Below are 27,943 nucleotides of genomic sequence, written 5' to 3'. Positions count from 1 at the left end.
GTTCCCTAACTTTTCAGCTATCTCATCGTCCTCCAGGGTAGCTTCCCACAGCAAATCCCCAAATTTACGCCATTCACTCAATTCATGCACTGTATGTGGATTCTGAAACACTCCCTTAGCATACCCATAAGCTAAGAACCCTGGTAGTTCTTTTTGCAGATCTATACCCTTTATCTGCCGCTTCTGCAAGAATGCAGTAAATAAATCATATGCTACTTGCCTTTCCATACCTATTTGTCAGCGTGCTGTTGCAGCCCTTCAAGGTCTGGCGGCACGTATCGGCCAGGCTCGTCTATACGGTCACCCAGGGCACGGCTGGTTCCCAATTTTCACGCTTATTGCCGTCCTTGCTGCATAGGACCCGAACCCCTTCATCGCTCCGCCGTGGCGCCCAGTCGGTATATCAAACTAAGCTCCTACTTTCTCATTCTGTTATCATACAACTCTCTTGCTCTCACGTCCTTGAGCAAGGGTCCAATATCTTATCCCTTAATGCAAACTGCCTAAGAGCTATATTCTATCATGTCCTCTTTCCTCTAGCCAAGTCTCTAGAAAACTCCCCACAGTATAACTTGCGTATATTTTTTCAATGGGAGCTGAGCAGTCCAAGTCAGTGGGATTGGACACAGCTCCCACAGTAAAGCAGATAGAAATGTGACACAGTGCTGACTGATAGACTACATGGGGGCCTACTTACTACGGTAGGTGGGGTCTGCCTTACTGTATTCTTGTAGCTCCCCTACACAGTGGTATAACTTAAGCGACGTCATATATTTTTTCAGTGGGACCTGAGCAGTACAAGTGAGTGTTATTGGAGATACCTCCCACAGGAAACCAGCTGAAAATCTGACAAAGTGCTGGCTGATAGAGTACATGGGGAGCTACTTACTACATTAGGTGTGGTCTGCCTTCCTGCATTCTTGTAGCTCCCATACGCAGTGGTATAACCTAACGGAAAGCATGTAGTTTTTAATGGGATATGAGCAGTCTTTGTGAGTGGGATTGGAGATAGTTCCCACAGGAAAGCAGCTGCAAATGTAACACAGTGCTGGCTGGTAGACTGCATGGGGATCTATTTAATACTGTAGTTGGGGTCTGCCTTCCTGCTTTCTTGTTGCTCCCATACGCCGTGGTATAACTTCTACCGACAGAATGTATTTTTAAACGGAGCTGACAAGGCCAAGAGCGTGGGATTGGAGATAGCTGCCACAGGAAAGCAGGTGCAAATGTGACACAGTACTGGCTGGTAGACTACATGGTAACCTACTTAGTACTTTAGGTGGGGCCTGCCTTCCTGCTTTCTTGTAGCTCCCATATGCAGTCGTATAACTTCTACCGACAGAATGCATTTTTAAAGGGAGCTGACGAGGCCAAGACCGTGGGATTGGAAATAAATCCACCAGGAAAGCATATGCAAATGTGACACAGTGCTGGCTGATAGACTACATGGGGTTCTACTTACTACTTTAGGTTATGTCTGCCTTCCTGCTTTTTTGTTGCTACCATACGCAGTGGTATATTTTAAGCGACGGCATATATTTTTTCAATGGGACCTGAGCAGTACAAGTGAGTGTTATTGGAGACAGCGGAAGGAAAGCAACAGAGGAAAGCAACTGCAAATGTGACATAGTGCTGACTGATAGACTGATGGAGACCTACTTAACACTGTAGTTGAGGTCTGCCTTCTTGATTTCTTGTAGCTCCCATAAGCAGTGGTATAATTTATGCGACGGCATATATTTTTTCAATGGGAGTTGAGCAGTTCAAGTGAGTGGGATTGGACATATCTCCCACAGGAAAGCAGCTGAAAATGTGACACAGTGCTGGCTGATAGACTACATGGGGGTCTACTGAATACTGTAGGTTGGGTCTGCGTACTTGCTTTTTTGTAGCTCTCATACGCAGTGGTATAACTTCTACCACCACCACGTATTTTTTGAATGGGAGCTGAGCAGTCCAAGTGAGTGTTATTAAAGATAGCTGCCACAGAAAAGCAGGTACAAATTTAACACAGTACTGGCTGATAGACTACATGGGGAAAAACTTAGTACTGTAGATGGGGTCTTGCCTGTCTGCTTTCTTGTAGCTCCCATATGCAGTGGTATTAATTATACCGACAGTCTGTATTTTTTCAAAGGGAGTTGAGCAGTCAAAGTGAGTGTTATTGGAGATAGCATTCACAGGAAAGCAGCTGAAAATGTGACACGGTGCTGGCTGATAGTCTACATGGGGGCCTACTTACTACTGTAGGTGGGGTCTCCCTTCCTGCTTTCTTTTAGCTCCCATAGCTGTGGGGATTTTTGTGGAGACTTGGCTAGAGGAAAGAGGACAGGATAGAATACATCTGGTTAGGCAGTAAGCATTAAGCGATAAGATATTGGACCCTTACTCAAGGACGTGATAGCAAGAGAGTTGTATGATAAAAGGATGAGAAAGCAAGAGCTTAGTTTGGGTTAAGCAGCCACTAGTATCTCGAGTATGTTGAAACAAGGGCAAGATTTGCATCTAACTGGGAACCAATGATGAGCTTAGCTTTTGCAGTATGTATGATTATTGTATCTGTAAAAGAGCTGTATCTTTGCAAATAAAGTTGAGACTTGTTGCACTCCAGGGTGGGCTTGTCTCCCATCGTCTTCAGCAAATGGTGATCCCTACGCGATACGCAAAGGTCTTGATATACCGACTTGGCGCCACGGCGGAGCGACGAAGGGGTTCGGGTCTTATTCAGCAAGGACGGCAATAAGCGTGAAAATTAGGAACACGTCGTGCCCTGGGTGACTGTATAGACGAGCCCGGCCGATACGTGCCGCCAGACCTTGAAGGGCTGCAACAGCGCGCTGACGATAATAGGTATGGAAAGGCAAGTGGCATATGATTTATTTACTGCATTCTTGCAGAAGCGGCAGATAAAGGGTATAGATCTGCAAAAGGACCTACCAGGGTTGTTAGCTTATGAGTATGCTAAGGGAGTCTTTCAGAATCCACATACACTGCATGAATTGAGTGAATGGCGTAAATTTGGGGATTTGCTGTGGGAGGCTACCCTAGAGGACGATGAGATAGTTGAAATATTAGGGAAGCTTTGGAGGATAGTGCACAATGAGTTGTTGCAACATCAGGCAGAAAAGAAGGCTGCTGAGCACGCATCAGCAGCACAGAGTAAGAATAAAAACGATGAGCGTGACTGGTTCCAATCCACCCCGTTGGCTCCTACCATCTCAAAAGTAATGCTCCCCCCAGCACACGTGTAGAGCGGTCAGCACCGGGAGAAGCGCCGGGAGAGGCACCGACAGTAGTGCCGAGAGTAGCGCCGGGAGAGGTCCCGGAAGCACTGCCGGGAGTAGTGCCGGGAGCAGTGCCGAGAGTAGTGCCGGGAGCGGCGCTGAGGTGGATGATGCCGAGAAAATAGAAAAGTCAGCCACCCCACGATCCACCAAAGTTGGCGCCTGACGGAAATGGAGGCGGGACAAAGGGGAAAAATCAGCCGTCTCGTTGGCCACTGAAGATGAGTGATCTACGTGGAGGAGTGGCAGAAATGAGAGCTAGAAGATGGAGTCTAGTGAGGAGACGGGGGGTGGTGCGGCTACATGGAGTGAAGAAAAAAGTTCTTCTCTACACAAGAATTTTTACAAAGTCAGAGAGGCGAAGGGGCTTCGGAGCAGAGCCCCCGCAGGAGAGCTGGTTCCCATTCGAGCCCAACCCGCCGAGTTACCCCTGGGACGACTTGCAGGGGAATGTCAAGTGGGCGGAGTCGGGTGGGGGTGCAGCGCAGGATGATCAGAGGACAGTGGGGGAGCGCGACCCCATGTTAGACTGGGCACCATCGGGCACGAGAGGGAAGAAAAAGAAAACACGGGAGAGAGTAATACCGACTGCGCCGCCGGAGCCGGGGACGGCACGGAGTGAGCAAGATCCCCCCCCCCGGCCCTACCATCAGCAGCCGCCGCCGCGCAGCCGCTTCCCGTGCCCGGTCAGTGTCTCCGGAGTGCCCCCCCCCACACATACCGCCCGCTGACACCGCCGGCCCCAGCCCTAACAGACCGCTGGCCTCATCCTTTCCATCCTCAGTCCCTTGCCTCAAAGAGTGTAAAAACTATTGGTCGTGATGTTATGCATTTTGCTGTAAATGTGATGATGAATAGTGGTTTTCTTACAGTAGAAACTTTCTAAGGTGGTTTAGGTGTCAGGAATGGAACTTGGAAGAACAGAACATTTTGACATTGAGAAGCTAAAAGGTGGTTTATGTTTTAGACTCATTGGTGATGTATTGGTTTTTTTTTTTTGATCAGGAGGAAAAAAAAAAAAAAGGATTTTGTCATACTGTTGATGCTTCAAATGATTGTGGTAAATGGTTTTAGGCAATTTCAACAACCCAAGCAAAACATGTGGCTTACACTGGCCAAAGCAATCAATCAGTCTACAATATGTTTATCAATGGCCACTCCAGATAATCCTTTTTCTAAAAAACGTAGTTATTATGAGTTTGATTGTACTGATATTGGTCCCTCACGATTTTGGAGTGAACTGAAGCAAGTCATAGTTGCCACGCTTTTGCCAGGAGGAGCAGCTAATAAGGCCATGAACTTGGCTAAACAGTTAGGATGTTGGACTAAAGACGAGTTAAATAAAACTTCAGAAATGATTGATATGTTAACAGCTGACGTTCAAAGTGTAAATCATGCGGTGTTACAAAATAGAGCTGCCATAGAATTTTTATTATTAGCCCACGGACATGGATGTGAAGAATTTGAGGGCATATGTTGTATGAACCTGTCAGACCATTCCACCTCGATACATGCCAAACTGAAAGAACTTCAACAGGCATTACATCAGTTGAAACAAGAAGAGGGATTAGGACTTGAAGAATGATTTAAGGGGTGGGGAATAGGCCCTTGGTTGCGAAATGTTATAATGAATGGAATTGGCTTTATGGGTATTGTTTTATTTGTATTGTTAGTGTTTCCTTGTTTTATAAATTGTATTCAATGGACAATAGAAAGAATATTTGAGAGGATGTGGCAGGCTAATATCATTTTCCAACAAGAAAACGGGGAAAATGTGGGGACTTTTTTGCAGACTTGGCTATTGGAAAGAGGACATGATAGAATACAGCTGGTTAGGCAGTAAGCATTAAGCGATAAAATATTGGACTCCTGCTCAAAGACGTGAGAGCAAGAGAGTTGTATGATAACAGGATGATAAAACAGGAACTTAGTTTTGGTTTAGCAGCCACAAGCATCCGCAGTATGTTGAAACAGGGGAAGGATTGACATTTAACTGGGAACCTATGATGATATTAGCTTTTTTAATATGTATGAGCCTGATTATTGTGTCTATAAAAAAGTTGTATCTTTGCAAATAAAGTTGAGACGTGCTCAGCACTACAGGGTGTGACTGTCTCCCGTCGTCTTCAGCAAGTATGGTAGCTACAAGAAAGCAGGAAGGGAGACCCAACCTACAGTAGTAAGTAGGTCCCCATGTAGTCTATCAGCCAGCACTGTGTCACATTTGCACCTGCTTTCCTGTGGGCGCTATCTCCAATCCCACTCACTTGGACTGCTCTAATCCCATTGAAAAAATATATGCTGTTGGTTAAGTTATACCACTGCATATGGGAGCTACAAGAAACCAGGAAGGCAGATCCCACCTACAGTAGAAAGTAGATTTCCATGGAGTCTCTCAGCCAGCACTGTGTCACCTTTGAAGTTGCTTTCCTCTGGGAGCTATCTCCAATTCCACTCTCTTGGCCTGTCAGCTACCTTTAAAAATACAGACTGTCGATAGAATGTATACCACTGCGTATGTGAGGGACAAGAAAACAGAAAGGTAGACCAGACCTACAGTAGTAAGTAGGTCCCCATGTAGCCTATGAGCCAGCACTGTGTCACGTTTGCAGCTTCTTTCCTGTAGAAGCTATCTCTAATCCCACTAACTAGGACTGCTCAACTCCCATTGAAAAAATGCATGTTGGCAGTCGAAGTTATACCACTGCATATGGGATCTAAAAGAAAGCACGAAGGCAGACCTCACCTACAGTAGTAAGTAGATTCCCAATGTAGTCTCTCAGCCAGCACTGTGTCACATTTTCAGCTGCTTTCCTTTGGGAGCTATATCCAATTACACTCACTTGTACTGCTAAACTCCCATTCAAAAAATATATCCTGTCAGTTAATTTATACCACTGAATATGGGAGTTACAAGAAAGCAGGAAGGCAGACCCCACCTACAGTAGTAAGTAGGCCCCCATGAAGTTTATCAGTCAGAACTGTGTCACATTTGCACCTGCTTTCCTGTGGGATCTATCTCCAATCCCACGCTCTTGGCCTCGTCAGCTCGCTTTAAAAATACATACTTTCAGTAGAAGTTATACCACTGTGTATAGCTGCGCTATAGCTGCGCTATCTCCAATCCACTTGGACTGATAAACGCCCATTGAAAATATATTTACTTTCGGTAAAAGTTATTACACTTCTTATGGGAGCTACAAGAAAGCAGGTACGCAGACCCCACTTACAGTACTAACTAGACCCCTATGTAGTCTATCCGCCAGCACTGAATCACTTTTGCAGCTCCTTTCCTGTAGGTGCTATCTCCAATCCCACTCACTTGGACTGCTGAGCTCCCATTCAAAGAATACAGACTGTCGTTAGAAGTTATACCGCTGCCTATGGGAGCTACAAGAAAGCAGGAAGGCAGACCCAACCTACAGTAGTAAGTAGGTCCCCATGTAGTCTCTCAGCCAGCACTGTGTCACATTTGCAGCTGCTTTCCTGTGGGAGCTATCTCCAATCCCACTCACTTGGACTGCTCAGCTACCACTGAAAAAATATAGACTGTCGGTTACGTTATACCACTGCGTATGGCAGCAACAAGAAAGTAGGAAGGCAGATCCCACCTACAGTAGTAAGTAGGTCCTGGTTTCAGGCTTCGATCCTGGTTTTCCTACTTCGAGTCTGGTTTTTAGGCCAGGAGCCAAAAACTTCGCGGCATATAGCGCCCGAAGAAGACCATCACTGTGTGTTACCGAGTAAAGAGCCTGCCTGCTGGGAGCTGAGACTTGAAAATCCGGAGGTATAGGCAGTCGTTGGAGGAGGAAGCCTGTCGGATCCCAAGCAGAGGTTGCTGTACCCGGGGGAGTGACTACAGGTTGTGGTGAGACTAGGAGCCGGCAACATGGATAAGGAGGTAGCACTCTCACTTTTACATCGCTTCTTAGTAAAGCGGGGGGTGGACTTTAGATTGACCAATTTGTCTGATCTACTTGTATATGGTAATTGCAAAGGCTTTTTTAAGGACTCTGAGTAATATCTTGATGAGGAGGAGTGGAGAGTATATGGGACTTGTCTTTGGGACTTGGTTATAGGCGAAGATAAGACTGCTCGGAAACTGATGAAAGAGTGGAGAGAGGTCATTAATTGTCTGAAGAGATATAAGATGGAAAAGGATTTGGCCGCTGCTGTGAGTCAGCGGCTTGATATGCCTGAGACTGCAGCCAAGCCAACAGCTGGACTGTTTGGTATAGGGACTAATTATGTCTCACCTCCCTTTTCTGGTGAGTGGCGAGAAATTGGAAACCTTCTCTGGGAAGCCACTATTAGTGGTGTTAAGGACAATAGTAAGATCAGTAAAGATCTAGGTCTCGTTTGGAGAGACCTGATAAATACTTTAAAAGAAATGCAAGCAGAACAGCGTGTGTCCATGGCTGCAGCCCAGGTGTTGACCATTGAGCCGAGGCTGAAGGAGACAGACAAGGGAACGGAAAGGTTCCTGCAGGAAGTATTAAAGAAACTGGAGCGACAAGAGACCATCAAAACACACCCTGTCGCCACTGAAAGCCATCCCGGTGCGCAGCTGGTCGCTGAGTGGGATGTGCTGCAAGGAAAAAAAAAACAAACCATTTGAGCCCAGCACGCCGAGTTACCCCTGGGACGACTTGCAGGGGAATGTCAAGTGGGCAGAGTCGGGTGGGGGTGCAGCGCAGGATGATCAGAGGAGTGGGGGATCGCGATCCCGTGTTAGACTGGGCACCATCAGGCACGCCAGGGGAGACAAAGAAAACACAGGAGAGACTGATACTGGCTGCGTCGCCGGGGCCGCGGAAGGCACGGAGTGACCCAGACCCCCCCCGCCACTTCCATCCGCAGCCGCCGCGACCGCCCAGTCGCTTCCCGCGCCCGGTCAGTGTCTCCGGAGTGCCACCCCCACACACACACCGCCAGCCGACACCGCTGGGCTCGTCCTTTCCATCCTCAATCCGTTGCATCAACGAGTGTGAAAACTGTTGGTCGTGATGTTATGCATTTTGCTGTAAATGTGATGATGAATAGTGGTTTTCTTACAGTGGAAACTTTCTAAGTTGTTTTAGGTGTCAGGAATGGAAGTTGGAAGAACAGAACATTTTGACATTGAGAAGCTAAAAGGTGGTTTGTATTTTAGACTCATTGGTGAAGGGTTTTTTTTTTAATCGGGAGTGAAAAAATGGATTTTGTCATACTGTTGATGCTTCAAATGATTGTGGTAAATGGTTTTAGGCAATTTCAACAACCCAAGCAAAACATGTGGCTTACACTGGCCAAAGCAATCAATCAGTCTACAATATGTTTATCAATGGCCACTCCAGATCATCCTTTTTCTACCTGTTTGGTGGGAGTTCCATCAGATGTGGCACAATGGCCTGTACCAAATGCATTAAAAAACAAATCCCTTAGTTAAGGTTAATGGCAAAGTTGACAGCTGGGATTTGATCGTTTCATGGTTGCCAATAATGACAACAGAGCCACAGGAGTTGGAATTACTGGGATCTATAAAGATGGATTTTTGTGTTATGTTTAATTTTACCAGCAATACCAAAACATTTGAGACGGAATGTGTATCCCATCCTGGGCGTGTATAAGAACATAACATCTTGGTGCAATTATACTTCACCAAAAAGATCCATGTCTAGTCTTGTGCCTATGCAGTTACCAAAGGGAATTTTTCTGATCTGTGGGGACCAGGCATGGCCTTGGAATACCCTCAAGATAACAAAGGGGACCACACAGTTGGGACAACTGACAATCTTGATGCCTAATGACACAATGATTTAGAAATATCATTGTCCAAAACAATTTGTGCATGCATTTACTGGCGAACGTGATGACCATGTTTCCTTTGGTCTCCCTCAGCAATAATAGCAATTAGTATATTTGCTCCAGGTGTAAGAGTATCTGCTTTATTAACTCAGCTATGCGGATTGGGATGCTGGCTTAGCAAACAAAGTAACCAAACCTCAATGACATTAGAAGGCTTGATTAGTGATGTAAGTAGTATTAGACATGCACTTGTGTATCATTGTATGCATGATATCCTCATTGCTCAGGAGGAGGCATTTACTGCAGATCAAGACATCTAGAAACCATATTACAAGCACAGGGACTGACTCTTGCTCCTGAAAAGGTACAAAGATGTCCAGCATGGCAGTATTTGGGCTGGAGTATTACAGAGGCTCATATTAGGCCGCAAAAGCTCCATATTCATACCAAGATAAAAACTGTAAATGATGCACAAAAATTAATGGGGGATTTGGAATGGTTGCACCCTATTGTTGGAATCACCAATGACATGCTAGAACTGCTGCGCCCCTTATTGAAGGGAATAGACCCATCGGCAAAAGTACAGCCGACAGCAGAACAACTGCAAACCATTGCTGAAATTTCTGACTTTATTACTACTCGGCAAGTCGATCGTTGTGATCCAGATTGCCCCATTGATTTGACCATTTTGCAGGGCAAAGAACAGTTTTTTGGTGCATTAACACAGTGCAAAAAACAAAAAGAGTGGCTAATCGTCCTGGAATGGCTATTCACCACGTTACAGCCTAAATGGACAATTGAGCAAAAAACTGTGGGCTTGACAATGCTTATTAGAAAGGGACGCACTCGAATTTTACAGGTGAACGGCCAAGAGCCAGGAACGATATATGTGCCTATAGCGAAAAGAGATCTGGAATGGATCATAGCAACATTGGAGCCTCTACAGCTTAGCTTATTGTCATCTGCCCAAAAGATAAACATGCAGTCCCTAAAATCTAAGGTGTTGGCATGTATGACACAACAACAGTGGATTATTCGTCCTAAGCTAAGTGAGCAACCTTTGTCAAATGCTGTTACAGCATATACAGACGCAGGAAAGAAATCTCAGTGGGCTGTAATAGTCTGGGAAGAGGCAGGACGATGGAAAAACTAGCTATTACATTCCACGGAAATGGACTCTTTTGAGACTTTAGAACTTTGTGCGGTTGTTCGGGCCCTTGAAATGTGGTGGTGTAAACCGTTGAATATTGTAACTGACTCTTTTTATGTTGCAGGAATTGCTCAGCGAATAGAAGATGCTCGCATTAAAGATGTGCGCAATCGACGCCTTTTTGACCTACTTAGAGCCATGGAGGCCGCTATCCGGCAGCGCACATCTCCATATTGTGTAATACACATCAGAAGCAATAAGTATAACATTGGTTTAGGAGTTGGAAATGCAAGAGTGGACAAGCTGGTAGCTTTGGGAGTGCCTGTAAATAAATTTAGTCAGGCAAGAGAGGCCCATGTCACCTTTCATCAAAATGCCAGAGGCTTAAAGAGAAGTTTTGACCTCTCAATAGAGGATGCTTGAGCGATAGTGAGGGCTTGCCCACAGTGTAGCCATAACAGCCCAGGGTTAGGTCTGGGAGTCAACCCCAGGGGTCTGGGACCATTAGAATTGTGGCAGATGAACGTCACTCACATTTCTGAATTTGGAAGGCTTAAATATGTTCACGTAACTGTGGATACATTCAGTAAGTATATATGGGCAATAGCTCAAGCAGGAGAAAGGGTAACGCATGTAATCCGACATGCCACTGCATGTTTTGGTGTTATGGGGGTGCCAGGCACCATTAAGACTGATAACGGCCCTGCATATGTTAGTCATCGGGTGAGACAGTTTTTCCAAACCTGGGGAGTGAAACACATTACAGGGGTATCACACTCACTGACAGGATGGGCTATAGTGGAACGAACTCATCAAGTGTTAAAATCATATTTAAGTAAGATGTCTGACATACAGGACCCACAGGAACGGTTGTCTAAGGTATTGTTTACTATAAATCATTTATGTATCTTTGGGGAGGAGAAAGAACCTCCAGCTCGACTACATCAAGGAATGGTGGAAACATCCAAAAGACCGCCGGCAATGTGGGTAACTTACAGAGATCCACAAACAGGTATATGGTAGGGCCCAGCTAAAGTGCAGTATTTAGGCAGGGGTTATATGTCTGTGCTTACATCTACAGGTCCAATATGAGTTCCTGCGAAATGGACTAGAGTGGCTGGTACTCCTAATAATCCTGATGGTGACAGTTCACACATCGCCATTGAATCAAGTGAATCCACGTTAGAACATGTGGGTCACCTGGGCGAATCAGACAGGTCAAGTTGACTTTTGTCTGAGTCTTCAATCGGTGAGTGACACATTCCCCACCTTCCTGGTTGGGATACCAGATTTTGATCCTAGTGATTTCCAGAAATATGTCAGCGGGAGCGCCTCCTGTTCCAGCAAAGTGACATCAGACTGTGCCGCAGACTTGTTAAGTCGGCTCAAAGTCCCTCTTCCCTGGGACCCACAAGAGTTGGAGTTGCTGGGAAGTCAAGCAATCGGAAACATAACGAATGGGAGTTGGACTCGTACTTGTTTTAGCTTTGGGACTACATATCAAGGACTAAGAGGAATAGAACAATATAAAAATATGGTTAAGCAGTGGACTGATGTTTCCCCCGAAGGTGCATATAGTCGATTTGTAGATCCAAAAGGAGGATATTGTGGATTGGCTATAGGACAATTTGGTGGAACTTGGATGGTCAATTTATCTGGGTTGATATATGGGGGGAGTAACACTGGTTGGGAACGCGGAAACCCTCAGGGGTCTACTCTGTGGAGCAATGGGTCTGCTAAAGCTCTACCCCATAACATCTTCTTAATACGTGGGGATATCGTGGCAGGGAATCCCAGCTAACCCACTTGGGAGCCCATGTTATTTAGGGAAACTTTGTTTGCTCCTCGACAGCAGCACTGGTTAAAAAGTACCTAGTTACAGGAAACAAGAGATACCCACAACTTAAAAGGAGATTATGATGGTAAAGTACAATTGTGGTCCATTACGGCGAATGTATTTGCTTCAGCATTCGTACCTGGGTTGGCTGCAGCCCAGGCCTTACGGCAGTTAGAAAAATTAGTGTACTGATCGGACCAGCAAGCTAATGTTACTACTGATGTTACCGAAAAAATTGTTGGCAGACCAGAAAAGCCTTAGACATGCCTTATTGCAAGATCGTGCAGCTATTGATTTTTTGCTATTGGCGGAAGGGCACGGATGCCAAGACTTTGAAGGCATGTGTTGTTTTAATCTTTCTGATCATAGTGAATCTATTCACAAAGCTTTGGCATATTTAAAGGCTCACGCTAGGAATATTACGGTGGGTTATAACCCTTTTGATAATTGGCTTCAATCAGCTTTTAGGGGGTTTTCACCTTGGTTGACAATGTTAATCAAAGAAGGGTTAAGATGGATATTGATTATTTTGCTTTAGCTTATAATGTTTAAGACAGTATATAGTTGTATTACGAAGGCACTGCATAAATTGACTGACTCACTCTTGATTGTGCAAAAAAAAAAATGGGGTAAATGTGGAGAAAAAATGAGGGAGCATGGACATGGATCCCGGGGTATAATGTTAGGCCTGCTGGGGCAAGGCAGCCTGAGCTCTAGTGATATGAATTTAATGCACAAACAAGACCAGACTCAGAGCCATGGTTAAAGCAGTTGCTGTCATGTAGACGGCAGGCCGCTTTCTGTTCCCTCAAGGTCGGACTGTTTTCAGCTAAAAGTGGTAAACAACTTTGGGGAAAACAAGATGGGAAAATGTGAGGGAGCTTGCTTATCGCAGAAACCGCAAGTAGGATGAGCAAGAAAATGAAATCTATTAGGTGCTGTTGCTGAGCTAGCTTTGAAGCTGCTATGTATATAAGTTAGAGCTTGCTCTCAATAAAGAAGAAGATTTCTGCTATCACTCACATTGAGTAGGACTGATTTCTTCCCACCTAGCTGAGAATTGGACCGTGGGTTGATCGCCGCATGAAGCAGGCTTAGAGCTAGATTTTCAGGCTTAGAGCCCGGTTTGAGGCTTCGAGCCTGGTTTTTAGGCGAAGAGTCGAAAACTTCGCGGTATATGGGAGTTATCTCCAATCCCACTCACTTGGACTGCTCAGTTACCATTGAAAAAATACAGACTGTCGGTTAAGTTATACCACTGCATATGAGAGGTACAAAAAAGCTGGAAGGCAGACCCCACTTACAGTAGTAAGTAGACCCCCATGTAGTCTATCAGCCAGCACTGTGCAACATTTGCAGCTGCTTTCCTGTGGGAGCAATCTCCAAACCCACGCTCTTGGCCTAGTCAGTTCCCTTTAAAAATACAGACTGTCGGTAGAAGTTATACCACTGAGTATGGGAGCTACAAGAAAGCAGGAAGTCAGATCCCAATTACAGTACTAAGATGGTCCCCACGTAGTCTATCAGCTAGCACTCTGTCACATTTGCAGCTGCTTTCCTGTGAAAGCTGTTTTCAATCCCACTCACTTGGACTGCTCAACTCCCATTGAAAAAATACAGACTGTCGGTAGAAGTTATACCACTGCGTATGGGAGCTAAAAGAAAGCAGGAAGGGAGAACCCACCTACAATAGTAAGTGGGTCCCTATGTAGTCTATCAATCAGCACTGTGTCACATTTGCAGCTGCTTTAGAGTGGAAGCTATCTCCAATCCCACTCACTTGGACTGCTCAACTCCCATTGAAAAAATACATGCTGGCTTTAAAAGTTATACCACTGTCTATGGGGTCTTACAGAAAGATGGAAAGGAGACCAAATCTACAGCAGTAAGTAGGTCCCCATGAAGTCTCTCAGTCAGCACTTTGTTACCTTTGAAGCTGCTTTCCTGTGAAAGCTCTTTTCAATCCCACTCACTTGGACTTCTCAACTCCCATTGAAAAAATACAGACTGTCTTTAGAAGTTATACCACTGCGTATAAGAGCTACAAAAAAGCTGGAAGGAAGACCCCACCTACAGTACTAAGTCCGCCCCCATATATTCTATCAGCCAGCACTGTGTCACATTTGCAGCTGCTTTCATGTGGGAGCTATCTCCAATCCCACTCACTTGGACTGCTCATCTTCCATTGAAAAAATACAGACTGTCGGTAGAAGTTATACCCATGCGTATGGAGCTACAAGGAAGCAGGAAGGCAGATCCCATCTACAGTAGTAAGTAGATCCCCATGTAGTCTATCAGCCAGCACTGTGGCATATTTGCAACTGCTTTCCTGTGGCAGCTATCTCCAATCGCACTTACTTGGACTGATCAGCTCCCATTGAAAAAATACATGCTGGCAGTAGAATTTATACCACTGCGTATGGGAGCTACAAGAAAGTAGGAAGGGAGACCCTGCTGAAGACGACGGGAGACAAGCCCACCCTGGAGTGCCACAAGTCTCAACTTTATTTGCAAAGATATAGCTCTTTTATAGATATAATAATCAGGCTCATACATATTGCAAAAGCTAAGATCATCATTGGTTCTCAGTTAGATGCAAACCTCGACCTTGTTTTAAAATACTTCAGATACTTGTGGCTGCTTAACCCAAACAGAGCTCCTTTTTTCCCGTCCTGTTTTCATACAACTCTCTTGCTCTCATCTCCTTGAGCAGGAGTCCAATATCTCATCGCTTACTGCTTAATGCCTAACCAGCTGTATTGTATCATGTCCTCTTTCCTCTAGTCAAGTCTCCACAAAACTCTCTACACTTCCCCCGTTTTATTTTTGGACAATGATATTAGTCTGCCACATCCTCTCAAGTGTTCTTTCTATTGTCCGTTGAATACAATTTATAAAACAAGGAAACACTAACAATACAAATAAAACAATACCCATAAAGCCAATTCCATACATTATAACATTTCGCAACCAAGGGCCTATTCCCCACCCCTTAAGCCATCCTTTAAGTCCTAATCCCTCTTCTTGTTTCAACTGATGGAATCCCTGTTGAAGTTCTTTCAGTTTGGCAAGTGTCGAGATGAAATGGTCCAACAGGTTCGTACAACACATGCCCTCAAATTCTTCACATCCATGTCCGTGGGCTAATAATAAAAAGTCTATGGCAGCTCTATTTTGTAACACCGCATGATTTACACTTTGAACGTCAACTGTTAACATATCAATCATTTCTGAAGTTTTATTTAACTCATCTTTAGTCCAACATCCTAACTGTTTAGCCAAGTTCATGGCCTTATTAGCTGCTCCTCCTGGCAAAAGGGTGGCAACTATGACTTGCTTCAGTTCACTCCAAAATCGCGGGGGACCAATATCAGTACAATCAAACTCATAATAACTACATTTTTTGCGGGAGGTATTTTTGTGGTCAGCAAGCTCCATTAGCGTGGTTAAGTTAGGGTGGAATAAAGAGAGTTTCCCCAAATAACAGGGTCCACCCGGGGGATTTAGTGGTATTCCGTTCCAGGCCCTTTCTCCACAGATTAAAAATATACCTGTGGGCAATTTCTTCGGTGATGTAATACTAGAGACATTACAGCTGGAATACAATTGCTTAAATACCGTTTCTGACTTCAAAGAAGAGTCTAAGGTGGCCCAATATTTTCGATTTCTATTAAAGTCATGAATATCCCGTGACATAAAACTTATCCAATTTCCCCCAGTTCCATTAGTACCGAAGCTTGCATTGGCACTTCCAAACAAGTGTGTTTCCTCAGGGGGTGAGGCTAATGTGGTATTAAGGGACTTAATTATCTCACATTGATGTTTCCTGTCCGAACGATCGTGATCATCGCTGTGTTCAGCCCAGTTCTATTACACAAGGTGTTATTGTCTACTAGTCCACAAAATTCCTCCGGATTCCACACGGGCAATCCTATCAAACACGTTTTAAAAGGATTAGTAACCTCTCCCAAACTAAGACAAAGAGATGATTGACCAGTTTGATTAGCAAAGGTTATCCAAATATTATCTCTAGTCTGATTAAAATGCGTCAAGCTGTTAGTAATTATAGTTGCACTAAAAGCTATGGTTATAACAAAACACCTCATTATTATTCATTAAATTAACTGTCTTTTTGTTATATAACTTTCAGTCTTTTGATTGTTAGATCATGATTGGTTCCCAGTTAGATGCAAACCTCGACCTTGTTTCAACATACTCCAGATACTTGTGGTTGCTTAACCCAAACTAAGCTCCTGCTTTCTCCTCCTGTTATCATACAACTCTCTTGCTCTCACGTCCTTGAGCAGGAGTCCACTATCTTATTGCTCACTTCCTAACCAGCTGGATTCTATCATGTCCTCTGTCCTCTAGCCAAGTCTCCACAAAACTCCCCACAAGATCCCACCTACAGTAGTAAGTAGGTTCCCATGGAGTCTCTCAGACAGCACTGTGTCACATTTGCACCTGCTTTCCTGTGGGAGCTATCTCCAATTCCACTCACTTCGACTGCTCACCTCCCATTGAAAAAAATACATGCTTTTTGTTAAGTTATACCACTGAGTATAGGAGCTGCAAGAAAGCAGGAGGCAGACTCCATCTACAGTACTTAGTACTTCCCCATATAGTCTGTCAGCCAGCAATATTTCACCTTTGCAGCTGCTCTACTGTGGGAGTTATATCCAATCCCATGCTCTTTTCCTCGTCACCTGCCTTTAAAAATATATTTTGTTGGTCTAAGTTATACCACTGAGTATGGGAGCTACAAGACAGCAGGAAGGCAGATCCCAACTACAGTAGTAAGGAGATCCTCATGTAGTCTATCAGCCAGCACCGTCATATTTGCAACTGCTTTCCTGTGGGAGCTATCTCTTATCCCACTCACTTGGACTGCTCAGCTCCCATTGAAAAAATAAACGGTGTCGGTAGAAATTACGCCACTGCGTCTGGGCACTACAAGAAAGCATGAAGGCAGATCCCAACTACAGTGGTACCTAGGTCCCCATGTAGTCTCTCAGCCAGCACTGTGCCACCTTTGCAGCTGCTTTCCCGTGGCACCTACCTCCAATCCCTTGAGCTTGGCTTGCTCAGCTCCCATTGAAAATACAGGTTGGTGTTTAAACTTACGCCTCTGCCTCTGACACCTTTAATAAAAGAGGTACGCAGACCCCATCTACAGAGATACGTAGATCCCCGTGTAGTCTAGCAGCCAGCACTGTGTCATATTTGCAGCTACTTTTCTGTGGGAGTTATCTCCAATCCCAAGCACTTGGCGTGCTCAGTTCCCATTGAAAAAATGAATACTGTCGTTAGAACTTACGCCACTGCATCTGAACAGTACAAGAAAGCAGGTACACAGATCCCACCTACAGTGGTACGTAGGTCACGTGTGAGTCTATCAACTTGCACTGTGTCACATTTGCAGCTGGTTTCCTGTGGGAGATATCTCCAATCCCACGCACTTGGCCTCCTCAGTTGCCTTTGAAAAAATACAGGCTGTCAGTAGAAGTTATACCACTGAGTATGTTTGGAGAGTTTTGTGGAGACTTGGCTAGAAAGAGGACATGATAGAATACAGCTGGTTAGGAAGTAAGCATTAAGCGATAAAATATTGGACCCTTGCTCAAGGACGTGGTGTCCTTGAGCAAGAGAGTTGTATGATAACAGGATGAGAAAACAGGAACTTAGTTTGGGTTGAGAAGCCAGAAGAGTCTGAATTATGTTGAAACAGGGGCAGGATTGACATTTAACTGGGAACCAATGATGAGCTTAGCTTTTGCAATATGTGTGAGCCTGATTATTTTATCTATAAAAGAGTTACATCTTTGCAAATAAAGTTGAGACTTGCTCAGAACTACAGGGTGTTTCTGTCTCCCATCGTCTTCAGCAAATGGTGACCCCGACGTGATAGAGGCTTGGCGCCATGGCGGAGCGACGAAGGGGTTCGGGTCCTACGCAACAAGGATGGCAATAAGCGTGAAAATTGGGAACATGCCGTGCCCTGGGTGACCGTATAGACGAGTCCGGCCGATACGTGCCGCCGGACCTTGAAGGGCTGCAACAGCGCGCTGACGATAATGTGTATGGAAAGGCAAGCGGCATATGATTTATTTACTGCATTCTTGCAGAAGCGGCAGATAAAGGGTATAGATCTGCAGAAGGACCTATCAGGGTTGTTAGCTTATGGGTATGCTAAGGGAGTGTTTCAGAATCCACATACAGTGCATGAATTGAGCGAATGGCGTAAATTTGGGGTTTTTCTGTGGGAGGATACCCTGGAGGATGATAAGACAGCTAAAAAGTTAGGGAAGCTTTGGAGGATAGTGCACAATGTGTTGCTGCAACATTAGGCAGAAAAGAAGGCTGCTGAGCACGCATCAGCAGCATAGAGTAAGAATAAAAACAATAAGCGTGACTGGTTGCAAACCACCTCACTGGCTCCTACCGTCTCAAAAGTAATGCTCCCCCCCCCGCGTGTAGAAAATGGCCCTGGAGGCACGGACGGGGTACGAGAACCATGTGAGCCATCAGCCCCTCCTGAGGAACAGGAGTGCTGGCCTAAAGAGCCCCCGCCTCCGCCCCCCCCCCCACTTAGTGAGCCTGTCCCTGGGGCAGAGAGTGAACTGGCAGAGGCCATCGCAAGGGAGCGGAGGGAGGATTGGGCTGCACTCGCAAAGGAATGTCTGGGAAAAGGGGATGGCAATGCACTGGATGCAGCCAGAACTTTGGCGTTGCCACTGGTATTCCAACCCATTGTGGGGGGAGGTATGCAAGCAACAATTTCTGCTCTGGATTGGAAGTTGTTATCCCAGTTGCGATCCACGGTCAGCCAGTTCGGGGTAAATAGTGAACCAGTGAAACAAATGATTGTCTATGTATGGGGAATCCAGTTGCTACTGCCCGCTGACTGTCGAGGCATAGTAAAACTTATTTATACACAACATCAGCAGCTGTTATTTAATGCACATTAGCAGGCATCAGTGAATGAAAGTGTCGCAACTCAGCGTCAGCAAGGAGACCCTCTCTATGGTGTGACGGTGGAAGAGCTGATGGGTTTGGGACCCTTCCTCAGTACGGAGGCTCAGGCTTTGACAGGGCCTGATAAGTGTAGAGAGCCAATGCGATTAATAAGGGAGGCTATGGAAAAGGTAAAGGACCCAGGTGGAGTGCCAATATATATGGGAATCAAACAAGGTCGGGATGAAACCTTCGGGACCTTTATTGATAAAGTTGCCTCCGCCATAGAGAGGGCTGGTTTTCCGGAATATATGCGTGGCGCCTTGCATAAACAGTGCGCTCTACAGAATTGTAATCCAGCTACCAGGACAGTATTGAGTACGTTAGGAGCCAATTGGTCAATTGAAGATGCTTTAGAGCGTATGGCCAAGGTCCCGACTGGTCAACAAGCTTTTCTCGTGGAAGCTATTAAGGAATTGGGATTGGGATTAAAGCAACAGGCGAAAGCAACTCAGAATCAGGTGTTAGCCGCCCTTGCACCCCTTCAAGCATCCGCTGTGACCACTCAAAGGGGCTCTTCAAGTGGACGAATAAAGTGTTACCGGTGTGGTGGAATGGGACATTTCCGTCGTGAATGCGATGCTACAGGAATCTGGTGTCAAAAATGCCAAACGGACAATCACAACACCGGGGCGTGTCGTCGCAGGTCGGGGAACTCCAATTCGAGCGCATCGAACCGCAGTGGCCGCGCTCAGACACAAGTCGCCGCTGCAGCTCAACAGATGTCAGCAGCTGCCTCCAGCCAGCCACAAGTGGAAGCCTCAGAATGGACCTGGCAGCAGCAGTAGATGTTACCATTATGACAACAAGCCCACAGAAGATACTCACCGGAGTGAAAGGTCCAATCACTATACGGGGACGAACAGTGGGCGCATTGTTGTTAGGACGCTCGTCAACTAGCATGCTTGGACTCTTTGTTCTCCCTGGAGTTATTGATGCAGATTATTTGGGAGAAATTATGATCATGGCCCACACCCCCTTTCCACCAATACAAATTATGAAAAATCAGAGAACTGCGCAATTAATACCATTGGAACAAATGTCAAAAGGAATAAGACCAATAAAAGAGGACTTAAGAGGAGAAGGGGGATTTGGCTCCACGGGAGGACTTACACTGTTGACTATGGATCTCAGTGAAAGGCCTAGACACAAAATAGACCTTGAATTTCAAGGACAAAAAAGGCCCTTGATGGGATTATTGGACACGGGGGCAGATTCCAGCATTATCAGCCCAAGATGTTGGCCACAACACTGGCCCCTGCAACCGGCAGCAACTACTGTGACTGGGGTAGGAGGACTTACTCTGGCTAGTCGCTCTCCACCCATCTTGGTTCATGTGGATGAGAAAACCATAACTGCTAGTTTTTCTGTTGTGCAGCTGCCTCCAACCGTGCAATGTCTTATTGGTGGAGACATACTAGGCCAGATAGGAATGGTCCTAACAAATGAGCACCCTTTGGCATAATGGCCGTTGCATGGACTTTCCAACTTCCTATTACCTGGAAAACAGCCGAGCCAGTATGGGTTAAGCAATGGCCTTTAAAAAGGGAAAGTCTTGAGCATGCTCATGAGTTAGTGCAAGAGCAACTTGCCCAAGGACATTTAGAGTTATCTACAAGCCTGTGGAACACTCCTATATTTTTTATTAAAAAGAGATCTGGCAAGCATCGTTTGTTACATGACCTACGTGCAGTAAACGAACAAATGGAACCTATGGGAGCATTGCAGCCAGGAGTACCAAGTTCGGCTATGATTCCGCAGGGTTGGCCACTGTTAATCGTAGAGCTAAAGGACTGCTATTTTACCAATGCCTTATATCAGCGGGATACACAACGATTTGCTTTTACCTTGCCTGCAATAAATAGAGAAGGTCCCGACCATCTTTTTGAATGGACAGTTTTGCCCCAAGGCATGCGTAACAGCCCAACTATCTGTCAGCTGTATGTTGACGCAGCTTTAAAACCCTTTTGATGACGATGGCCTAACGTTATCATCTACCATTACATGGATGATATCCTCTTTTCTCAGCCTGGACCATTTACGGAACAACAGGTGGAGGAGATTCGAAAGGCACTGGCTCAATGCCACCCTTTGGTAGCTCCAGAAAAGTTTCAACGTACAGCTCCATGGAAATATCTCGGATGATCTTTATCAGAACAGCTCGTAGTACAACAGAAGCTACAGCTCCAACTAAAAAATAAAGACCCCGAATGATGCTCAGAAGCTTTTACGGAATCTACAATGGCTAAAACCAATAGCGGGAATACCCAATGAGTTGTTAGAAAAACTATGACCATTTTGAAAGGAATCAACCCCACGCGTCAAATACAGGTAACACCAGAGCTTCAGGATGCGCTTCAACAAACTATGGACCGTGTCATACAAGGGCAGGTCCGACGTCACGATGTTGACTTACCTATTGACTTCACCATCTGGTATAGCACAAAGTATTTGCTTGCGGCCTTGACGCAATCTCAAAAGAAAATAGGGGGGGTTTGGGTTCTAGAACGGAGTTCCCTAGCCTTACAACAAACAAAAACCCTTTTTAATAAAATTGAGGTGTTGGCGGGACTAATAAAAAAGGGTCGTGAAAGAGCATTACAAGTAACTGGTGCTGAGCCACATACCATAAGGATACCAATGAAAAAGGACTCTTTACCATGGTATTTAGACAATACAGAAGATCTTCAGGAGGCGCTCTTAGGTGGCGGCAGTATAGTAGCAACAGACAAAATAATAAAAGCATCATTACAATGGCTAGGAAAATGGAATTGGCTAGTACGACCCAAACGAGAGCCGGCCCCCATCGCGGATGCGTTGACAGCATACACGGATGCAGGAAGAAAGTCTAGAACGGCAGCAATAACCTGGCAAGAGGAAGGGGAGTGGAAGCACCAACTAATAAAAGCAGAAGAGAAAGACACATTACAAACCTTGGAACTGTTGGCAGTAGTATGGGCCATGATGAACCTGAAAGGGCCCCTGAATGTGGTTACAGACACATTCTATGTCGTGGGTATTGTAGAGAGAATCGAGGACGCCTCCATTAAGGAAGTGCAGAATCCCAGACTATTTGAATTATTAATACAGCTGGAGAAGGCAATAAAGCTTAGGGAGCATGTTTATGCCATTATACATATCAGGAGCCATAAATGGGACATTGGGCTGGGAGAAGGTAATGCTAGGGCAGATAAGATGGTCACAGTGACGCATAACACGCCTCTGTCCAAACAGATACTAGCCAGTGCCGCGATTGAGAGACGGAGACGCAACTTGATGCAAGCAAAGTGTCCACTTTATTGAATACAGGCAACATATTTATATATTCAGAAGGCCAATGAGTCACATGCTGATTGGAACAATCAACTAATCATCTCATACATATTAGAAAAGCTGAGCTCCTGATAGGCTAATAAAGAACATACGACCCTGCCAAGAGGTTATTGTGTTGCAAAACTAGATAAGTTTCAAAGTTTACTTAGCAGGGTCACAAGATCCTGTTCTTTTGTGCTTACTTCTGCATGTTGCAATTCTCCACCACCCTCGGCACCCTAACGGCCAAAACCAACTTTATTACTTATATATATCTATATAATTACTAACACCCTATAAGCTCTACTAACTCCTATTCATACATAACCCACATCTCCCCCTTTTTGTTTTTAAGCCGTACTAGAAGTTTTTTTGGTTTTTTTTTGTTTTTTTTTTTTTTTACAAAAAGAATCCTATTAACAGAGGTAGCTATAGATTTTTGCAAACACTGCAAAATACATGGCATTATTACAAACAATATACAAACTATTAAAAGAATCAAAACTCCTTGTTTAAACAAGTCTTTTAACCATCCCGTAGTTCCCCAAGATGCTAACCATCCATCAAATCCATCCACTCCCTCTTGTACATTGTGAATTCTGTCTCGCAATTCTGCAATTTGCTTATGAATACTCACAGAATGATCAGACAGATTCATACAACACATTCCTTCAAATTCCTGGCATCCATGTCTACAGCTAAAAATCCAAAAGTTACACAGTCCACAATGGGGACACTAGAGTTCCCGCTTATTGGTTTCTGGGATTGATGTCATTCAGGAGCAGTATTCTCATCTTCGTTCACAGGTTCCGGGGTGTCGTCGGCTGACAGCTGCTGCAATGTCTCTCTAAAGGGTCTCACACTCTTTGCTGGAATCCAACGAGGACCTCTTTCTGTGGAGACACAAGCATAACCTCTGCCCCACGTAATAAGGGGATAGGGTCCCATTATCTTACCTGATTCTGGATCTCGAACCAAAACTGGCGGTTTCACCCTGGGCTCAAAGAGATTGTTTGTGCTAAAATGTCGAACTACCGGGGGATTGTTATCTAACAAAGAACAATTCAAAAAATTAAAAACATATAAGACTTTCTGTAATCTCTCTTCTGGTGTGTCAGTTCCTACTCCCCCTTTTTGTTTTTGTAATAGCCGCTTGAGGATTTGATGGGAACGCTCTATCAGAGCTTGACCCGTGGGGGAGTGAGGAATGCCAGTGGTATGTGAAACTCCCCAGGATACAAAAAAGTCAGTTAAAGATTTAGAGATATATGCAGGACCATTGTCTGTTTTTATCTGGGAGGGCACTCCCAGAGTGGCAAAAGCACGCATTAGATGTTTGCATACATCTCGTGTCTTCTCTCCGGCATGACAAGAAGCAAACAGCATTCCAGAAAATGTATCGATAGAACAGTGAATATACTTCAAACGCCCAAATTCAGCAAAATGGGTAACATCTGTTTGCCATAATTGAAGGCTTTGCAAACCCCTGGGATTAACCCCTCCTGCTATAGAAGGAAAAGAGTGTCTTTGACAGTCGGGACAAGTGGCAATGATACTATTAGCCTGCTGAGGCGTAAGGTTAAACTGTCGTTTTAGGCCTCCGGCATTTTGGTGAAAAAAAGAATGGCTAAGTCAAGCTTGTGCTAAACGGTCAGGTAACACCTGTACGGGTAACGTAAGCACATCAGCCTGTCGGTTTCCTTCTGCAATAAACCCAGGTAAGGAGGTATGGGACCTAACATGCATAATAAAATAAGGATGATGGCGAGAGTTTAAAAGAAAAATAAGTTCTTGTAACAAAATAAATAAAGCGACATGAGAAACATCACGGAGTACCGAGGCTTCTGCTCGTTGAACAATTCCTGCAACATAAGCAGAGTCAGTGACTACATTGAGAGGAATAGACCATTTCCGAAAGGCACGAACCACGGCCGACAATTCTGTTATTTGAGGAGAGCCCTGTACAGTTTCTACATCAGAGTCCCAACGTCCAGACTTATCATCCCACCAAAGAATGACAGACCTGTGGGTTTTTCCCGATCCATCTGTAAAAACAGTAAAGGCCTGCAGAGGCTGATCACTTCTTTTTGGCATCGGCAACAGGTGAAAATCAGCGTGTAACAGTTTATGAGAAGGTGGATGCGAGGTAAGTTGACCTGCATATTTGACTAAAGCTGTCCCCAAAGCATCCGATTGTTGCAATAACCATTGCAAATAAACTGCTGTCACTGGCAAACAAATAAGGGTAAAATCTGTCCCTGCCAGAGTCAACAGTCTCTGCCGGGCCTTGATGACAAGGGATGCAAACATTTCATGCTGTGTCGAGATAGTTTTTGTTGCTTGATTGGGTAAAAAAACCCACTCAATAACCAATAAAGGGTCCGGTTTCTGGTCGTCCCACTGGAAGATTAACGCATGAGGCTGCTGCACAGGGTTTAGAATGATGAGTTGAAAAGGCAACTCAGGTGCATACCGCTGCGCTTGTCTGCTGGTAATTGCTGTGGCAACCTTTTGTAACGCATTCATAGCCGCATTGTCAAGGCTCCGTGGGGCGCACAAGTTTGTATCTCCTCTAAGCATTTGGAACAATGGATTCAAATCTGCATTTGTAATACCAAGTAAAGGCCGCACCCAGTTAATTGTTCCCAACAGCTTCTGTACGTCATGCAAGTTTTTTACATTAGCACGTATTTGTAAAGGTTGTGGAACAATAGTCTGAGCTCTAATACGCCATCCTAGATATTTCCAAGGTGGTAATTTTTGTACTTTCTCTGGTGCGATACAGAGGTCTGCTGATTTTACAGCAGCCATGACAAGGGCTACGGCCTCCTCCATGACTTCTTGGCGCTGAGCTGCCACTAGAATGTCATCCATGTAATGATATATCAACACTTTAGGTATTGCAACCCTAACGGGGCTAAGTATTTTCGCTACAAACCATTGACATATTGTGGGGCTGTTTTTCATTCCTTGTGGCAGCACAACCCAGTGGTATCTCTGCAAAGGGGCTTGCATATTGATGCTAGGGACTGAAAAAGCAAATTTAGGGGCATCGTCTGGATGCAGTGGGATATTAAAAAAACAATCTTTAAGATCAATAACAGTTAAATGCCAATCACGAGGAATCATGGTTGGTGATGGTAGCCCGGGTTGTAGGGCTCCCATGTTCTCCATAGCATCATTAATTTTTCTCAAGTCATGGAGCAAGCGCCACTTGCCAGTCTGTTTTCGGATAACAAAAATTGGCGAATTCCAGGGACTTGTAGAGGGAACAATATGCCCCTCAGAGAGCTGTTCTGCAACCAACTCTTGGAGGTCGTGAAGTTTTTCTATAGGTAGGGGCCATTGATCGACCCAAATAGAAGAATTAGTCTTCCAAGTTAATTTTAGGGTTTCACGCCCTGCAATGGCCCCACCTAAAAAGGCTTTTGGGTAGTTTGAATAAACATTCCCCATTGAGATAACACGTCGCGTCCCCATAAAACCATAGGGACAGGTAAAACAAATGGTTTAACAGAAGCTGTTTGACCGTTCGAATCCTGAATCTGAATCAAATCAGAGCTTTGTCGGCTAGTTCCATAGTTAAAGCTGCTAAAGCGGCATTAGCGTGCCCCGCATACCCCAATAAAATTGTTTGTAGCCCTGACCTCCATTGAGATTCCCACATTGTATATTGAGCCGGGGTTAACAACAATCGCACAAGAGATTTTAAATCATGCGGGGTCATGACATATGTATCGAATACAGAAGACAAAAGACTCGCAAAATAAGGAGAGGACAGTCCGTGCTCAGTAACCGTACGACGCAATTCCTTAATCACTGAGAAAGATAGCGATTCCCATTGAGTCGCCCCCCCCCCTTCCTTTATAGATTACAGGAGCCACTATGGTTTTTGCTATTTCTAGTTCCCCTTCCTTCAGCGCTTGGCGCTTAATCTCTCCCCAAACATCATGGGGGCCAGGAGGGAAAAGATCAGGCTCTTTTTCAGGGTCAATGGGTCCCGGATCAAAAGGATCATCCTCTGGTGGGTAACCTGCAGCACAGGCTAACGGGGGGGGTGACGAAACAGCGAGAAGTGGTGGTGCTGAGGGCTGCACTCCCCCCTCCAAGTCTCCCTGGCTTTGCTCCTGCGCTTTTACCGTCTCATAAATCAATCTCCACCGTGGAAGCATTCGTTGAGCCTCCTCATTTCCAGAAGTAGCTGCATCCCATAATTTTACCCCCACATCATCCCAAAGTTCCTGAGTAAAAATTGAAGAGGCAGTAACCGTGGGGATCTTAACCTGGACCCATTTAAGGATCAACTTAAGATCCTGACCCGAAAGGGTCTTTTTTCCATGCTTTTCAAGCAAAGCTTCCATTAGTTCATAAACGTCTCTTTCAGGAGAACTAGTCTGATTCCCCATTTTTCAGTTTCCCGCAGCTCACCTCTCGTTCCAGACGGGGGTGATTAGCCGGCTTTTCCTGCTTCGTTTCAGCAGCTCCTTCAGTTCTGCGGGACTCGCAGCACGCCACCAGATAGGTGATTATCTGTCTCCGACGGACTCTTCACAAAAGATCACGTCGGGGTCACCATTTGCCGCGATTGAGAGACGGAGACGCAACTTGATGCAAGCAAAGTGTCCACTTTATTGAATACAGGCAACATATTTATATATTCAGAAGGCCAACGAGTCACATGCTGATTGGAACAATCAACTAATCATCTCATACATATTACAAAAGCTGAGCTCCTGATAGGCTAATAAAGAACATACGACCCTGCCAAGAGGTTATTGTGTTGCAAAACTAGATAAGTTTCAAAGTTTACTTAGCAGGGTCACAAGATCCTGTTCTTTTGTGCTTACTTCTGCATGTTGCAATTCTCCACCACCCTCGGCACTTCTCCATACTGACACAACAAGCCTAACGGCCAAAACCAACTTTATTACTTATATATATCTATATAATTACTAACACCCTATAAGCTCTACTAACTCCTATTCATACATAACCCACAAGCCAGAGAAGCGCACTCCCTGTTTCATCAGAATGCACGGGGCTTACACCGAGAGTTTCAATTATCTCTAAAGGATGCAAAGGCTATTGTTAGAGCTTGTCCCATTTGTAGCCATCAAAATGGAGGTGTTGGTTTAGGCTTGGGGGTGAACCCTAGAGGATTATCTGCAAATGAAATTTGGCAGATGGATGTCACTCATGTGACAGAGTTTGGAAGACTAAAATATGTGCATGTAACCATAGAAACATGGAGCAAATTCGTTCGGGCAACAACACAGACAGGGGAGAAGGCCATACATGTGGGACATCATTTATATAGTTGTTTTGCAACAATGGGAATTCCTCAGAAAATAAAGACAGACAATGGGCCGTCCTATATAAGTAGAAGCATAGAACAGTTTATGAGGCAATGTGGAGTTAAACATGTAACAGGGATTCCCCATTCCCCCACAGGACAGGCCATAATAGAAAGAGCTAATGGGACTCTAAAAAGATATCTTGGTAAATATGGGGATGTGAAAGACCCACATATGAAATTGTTAAAGGCTTTATTTGTTATGA

The sequence above is a fragment of the Colius striatus genome, chromosome W, assembly GCF_028858725.1.
Source record: "Colius striatus isolate bColStr4 chromosome W, bColStr4.1.hap1, whole genome shotgun sequence".
Classification (NCBI taxonomy): Eukaryota; Metazoa; Chordata; class Aves; order Coliiformes; family Coliidae; genus Colius; species Colius striatus.
This window is presented reverse-complemented; position numbering follows the sequence as displayed.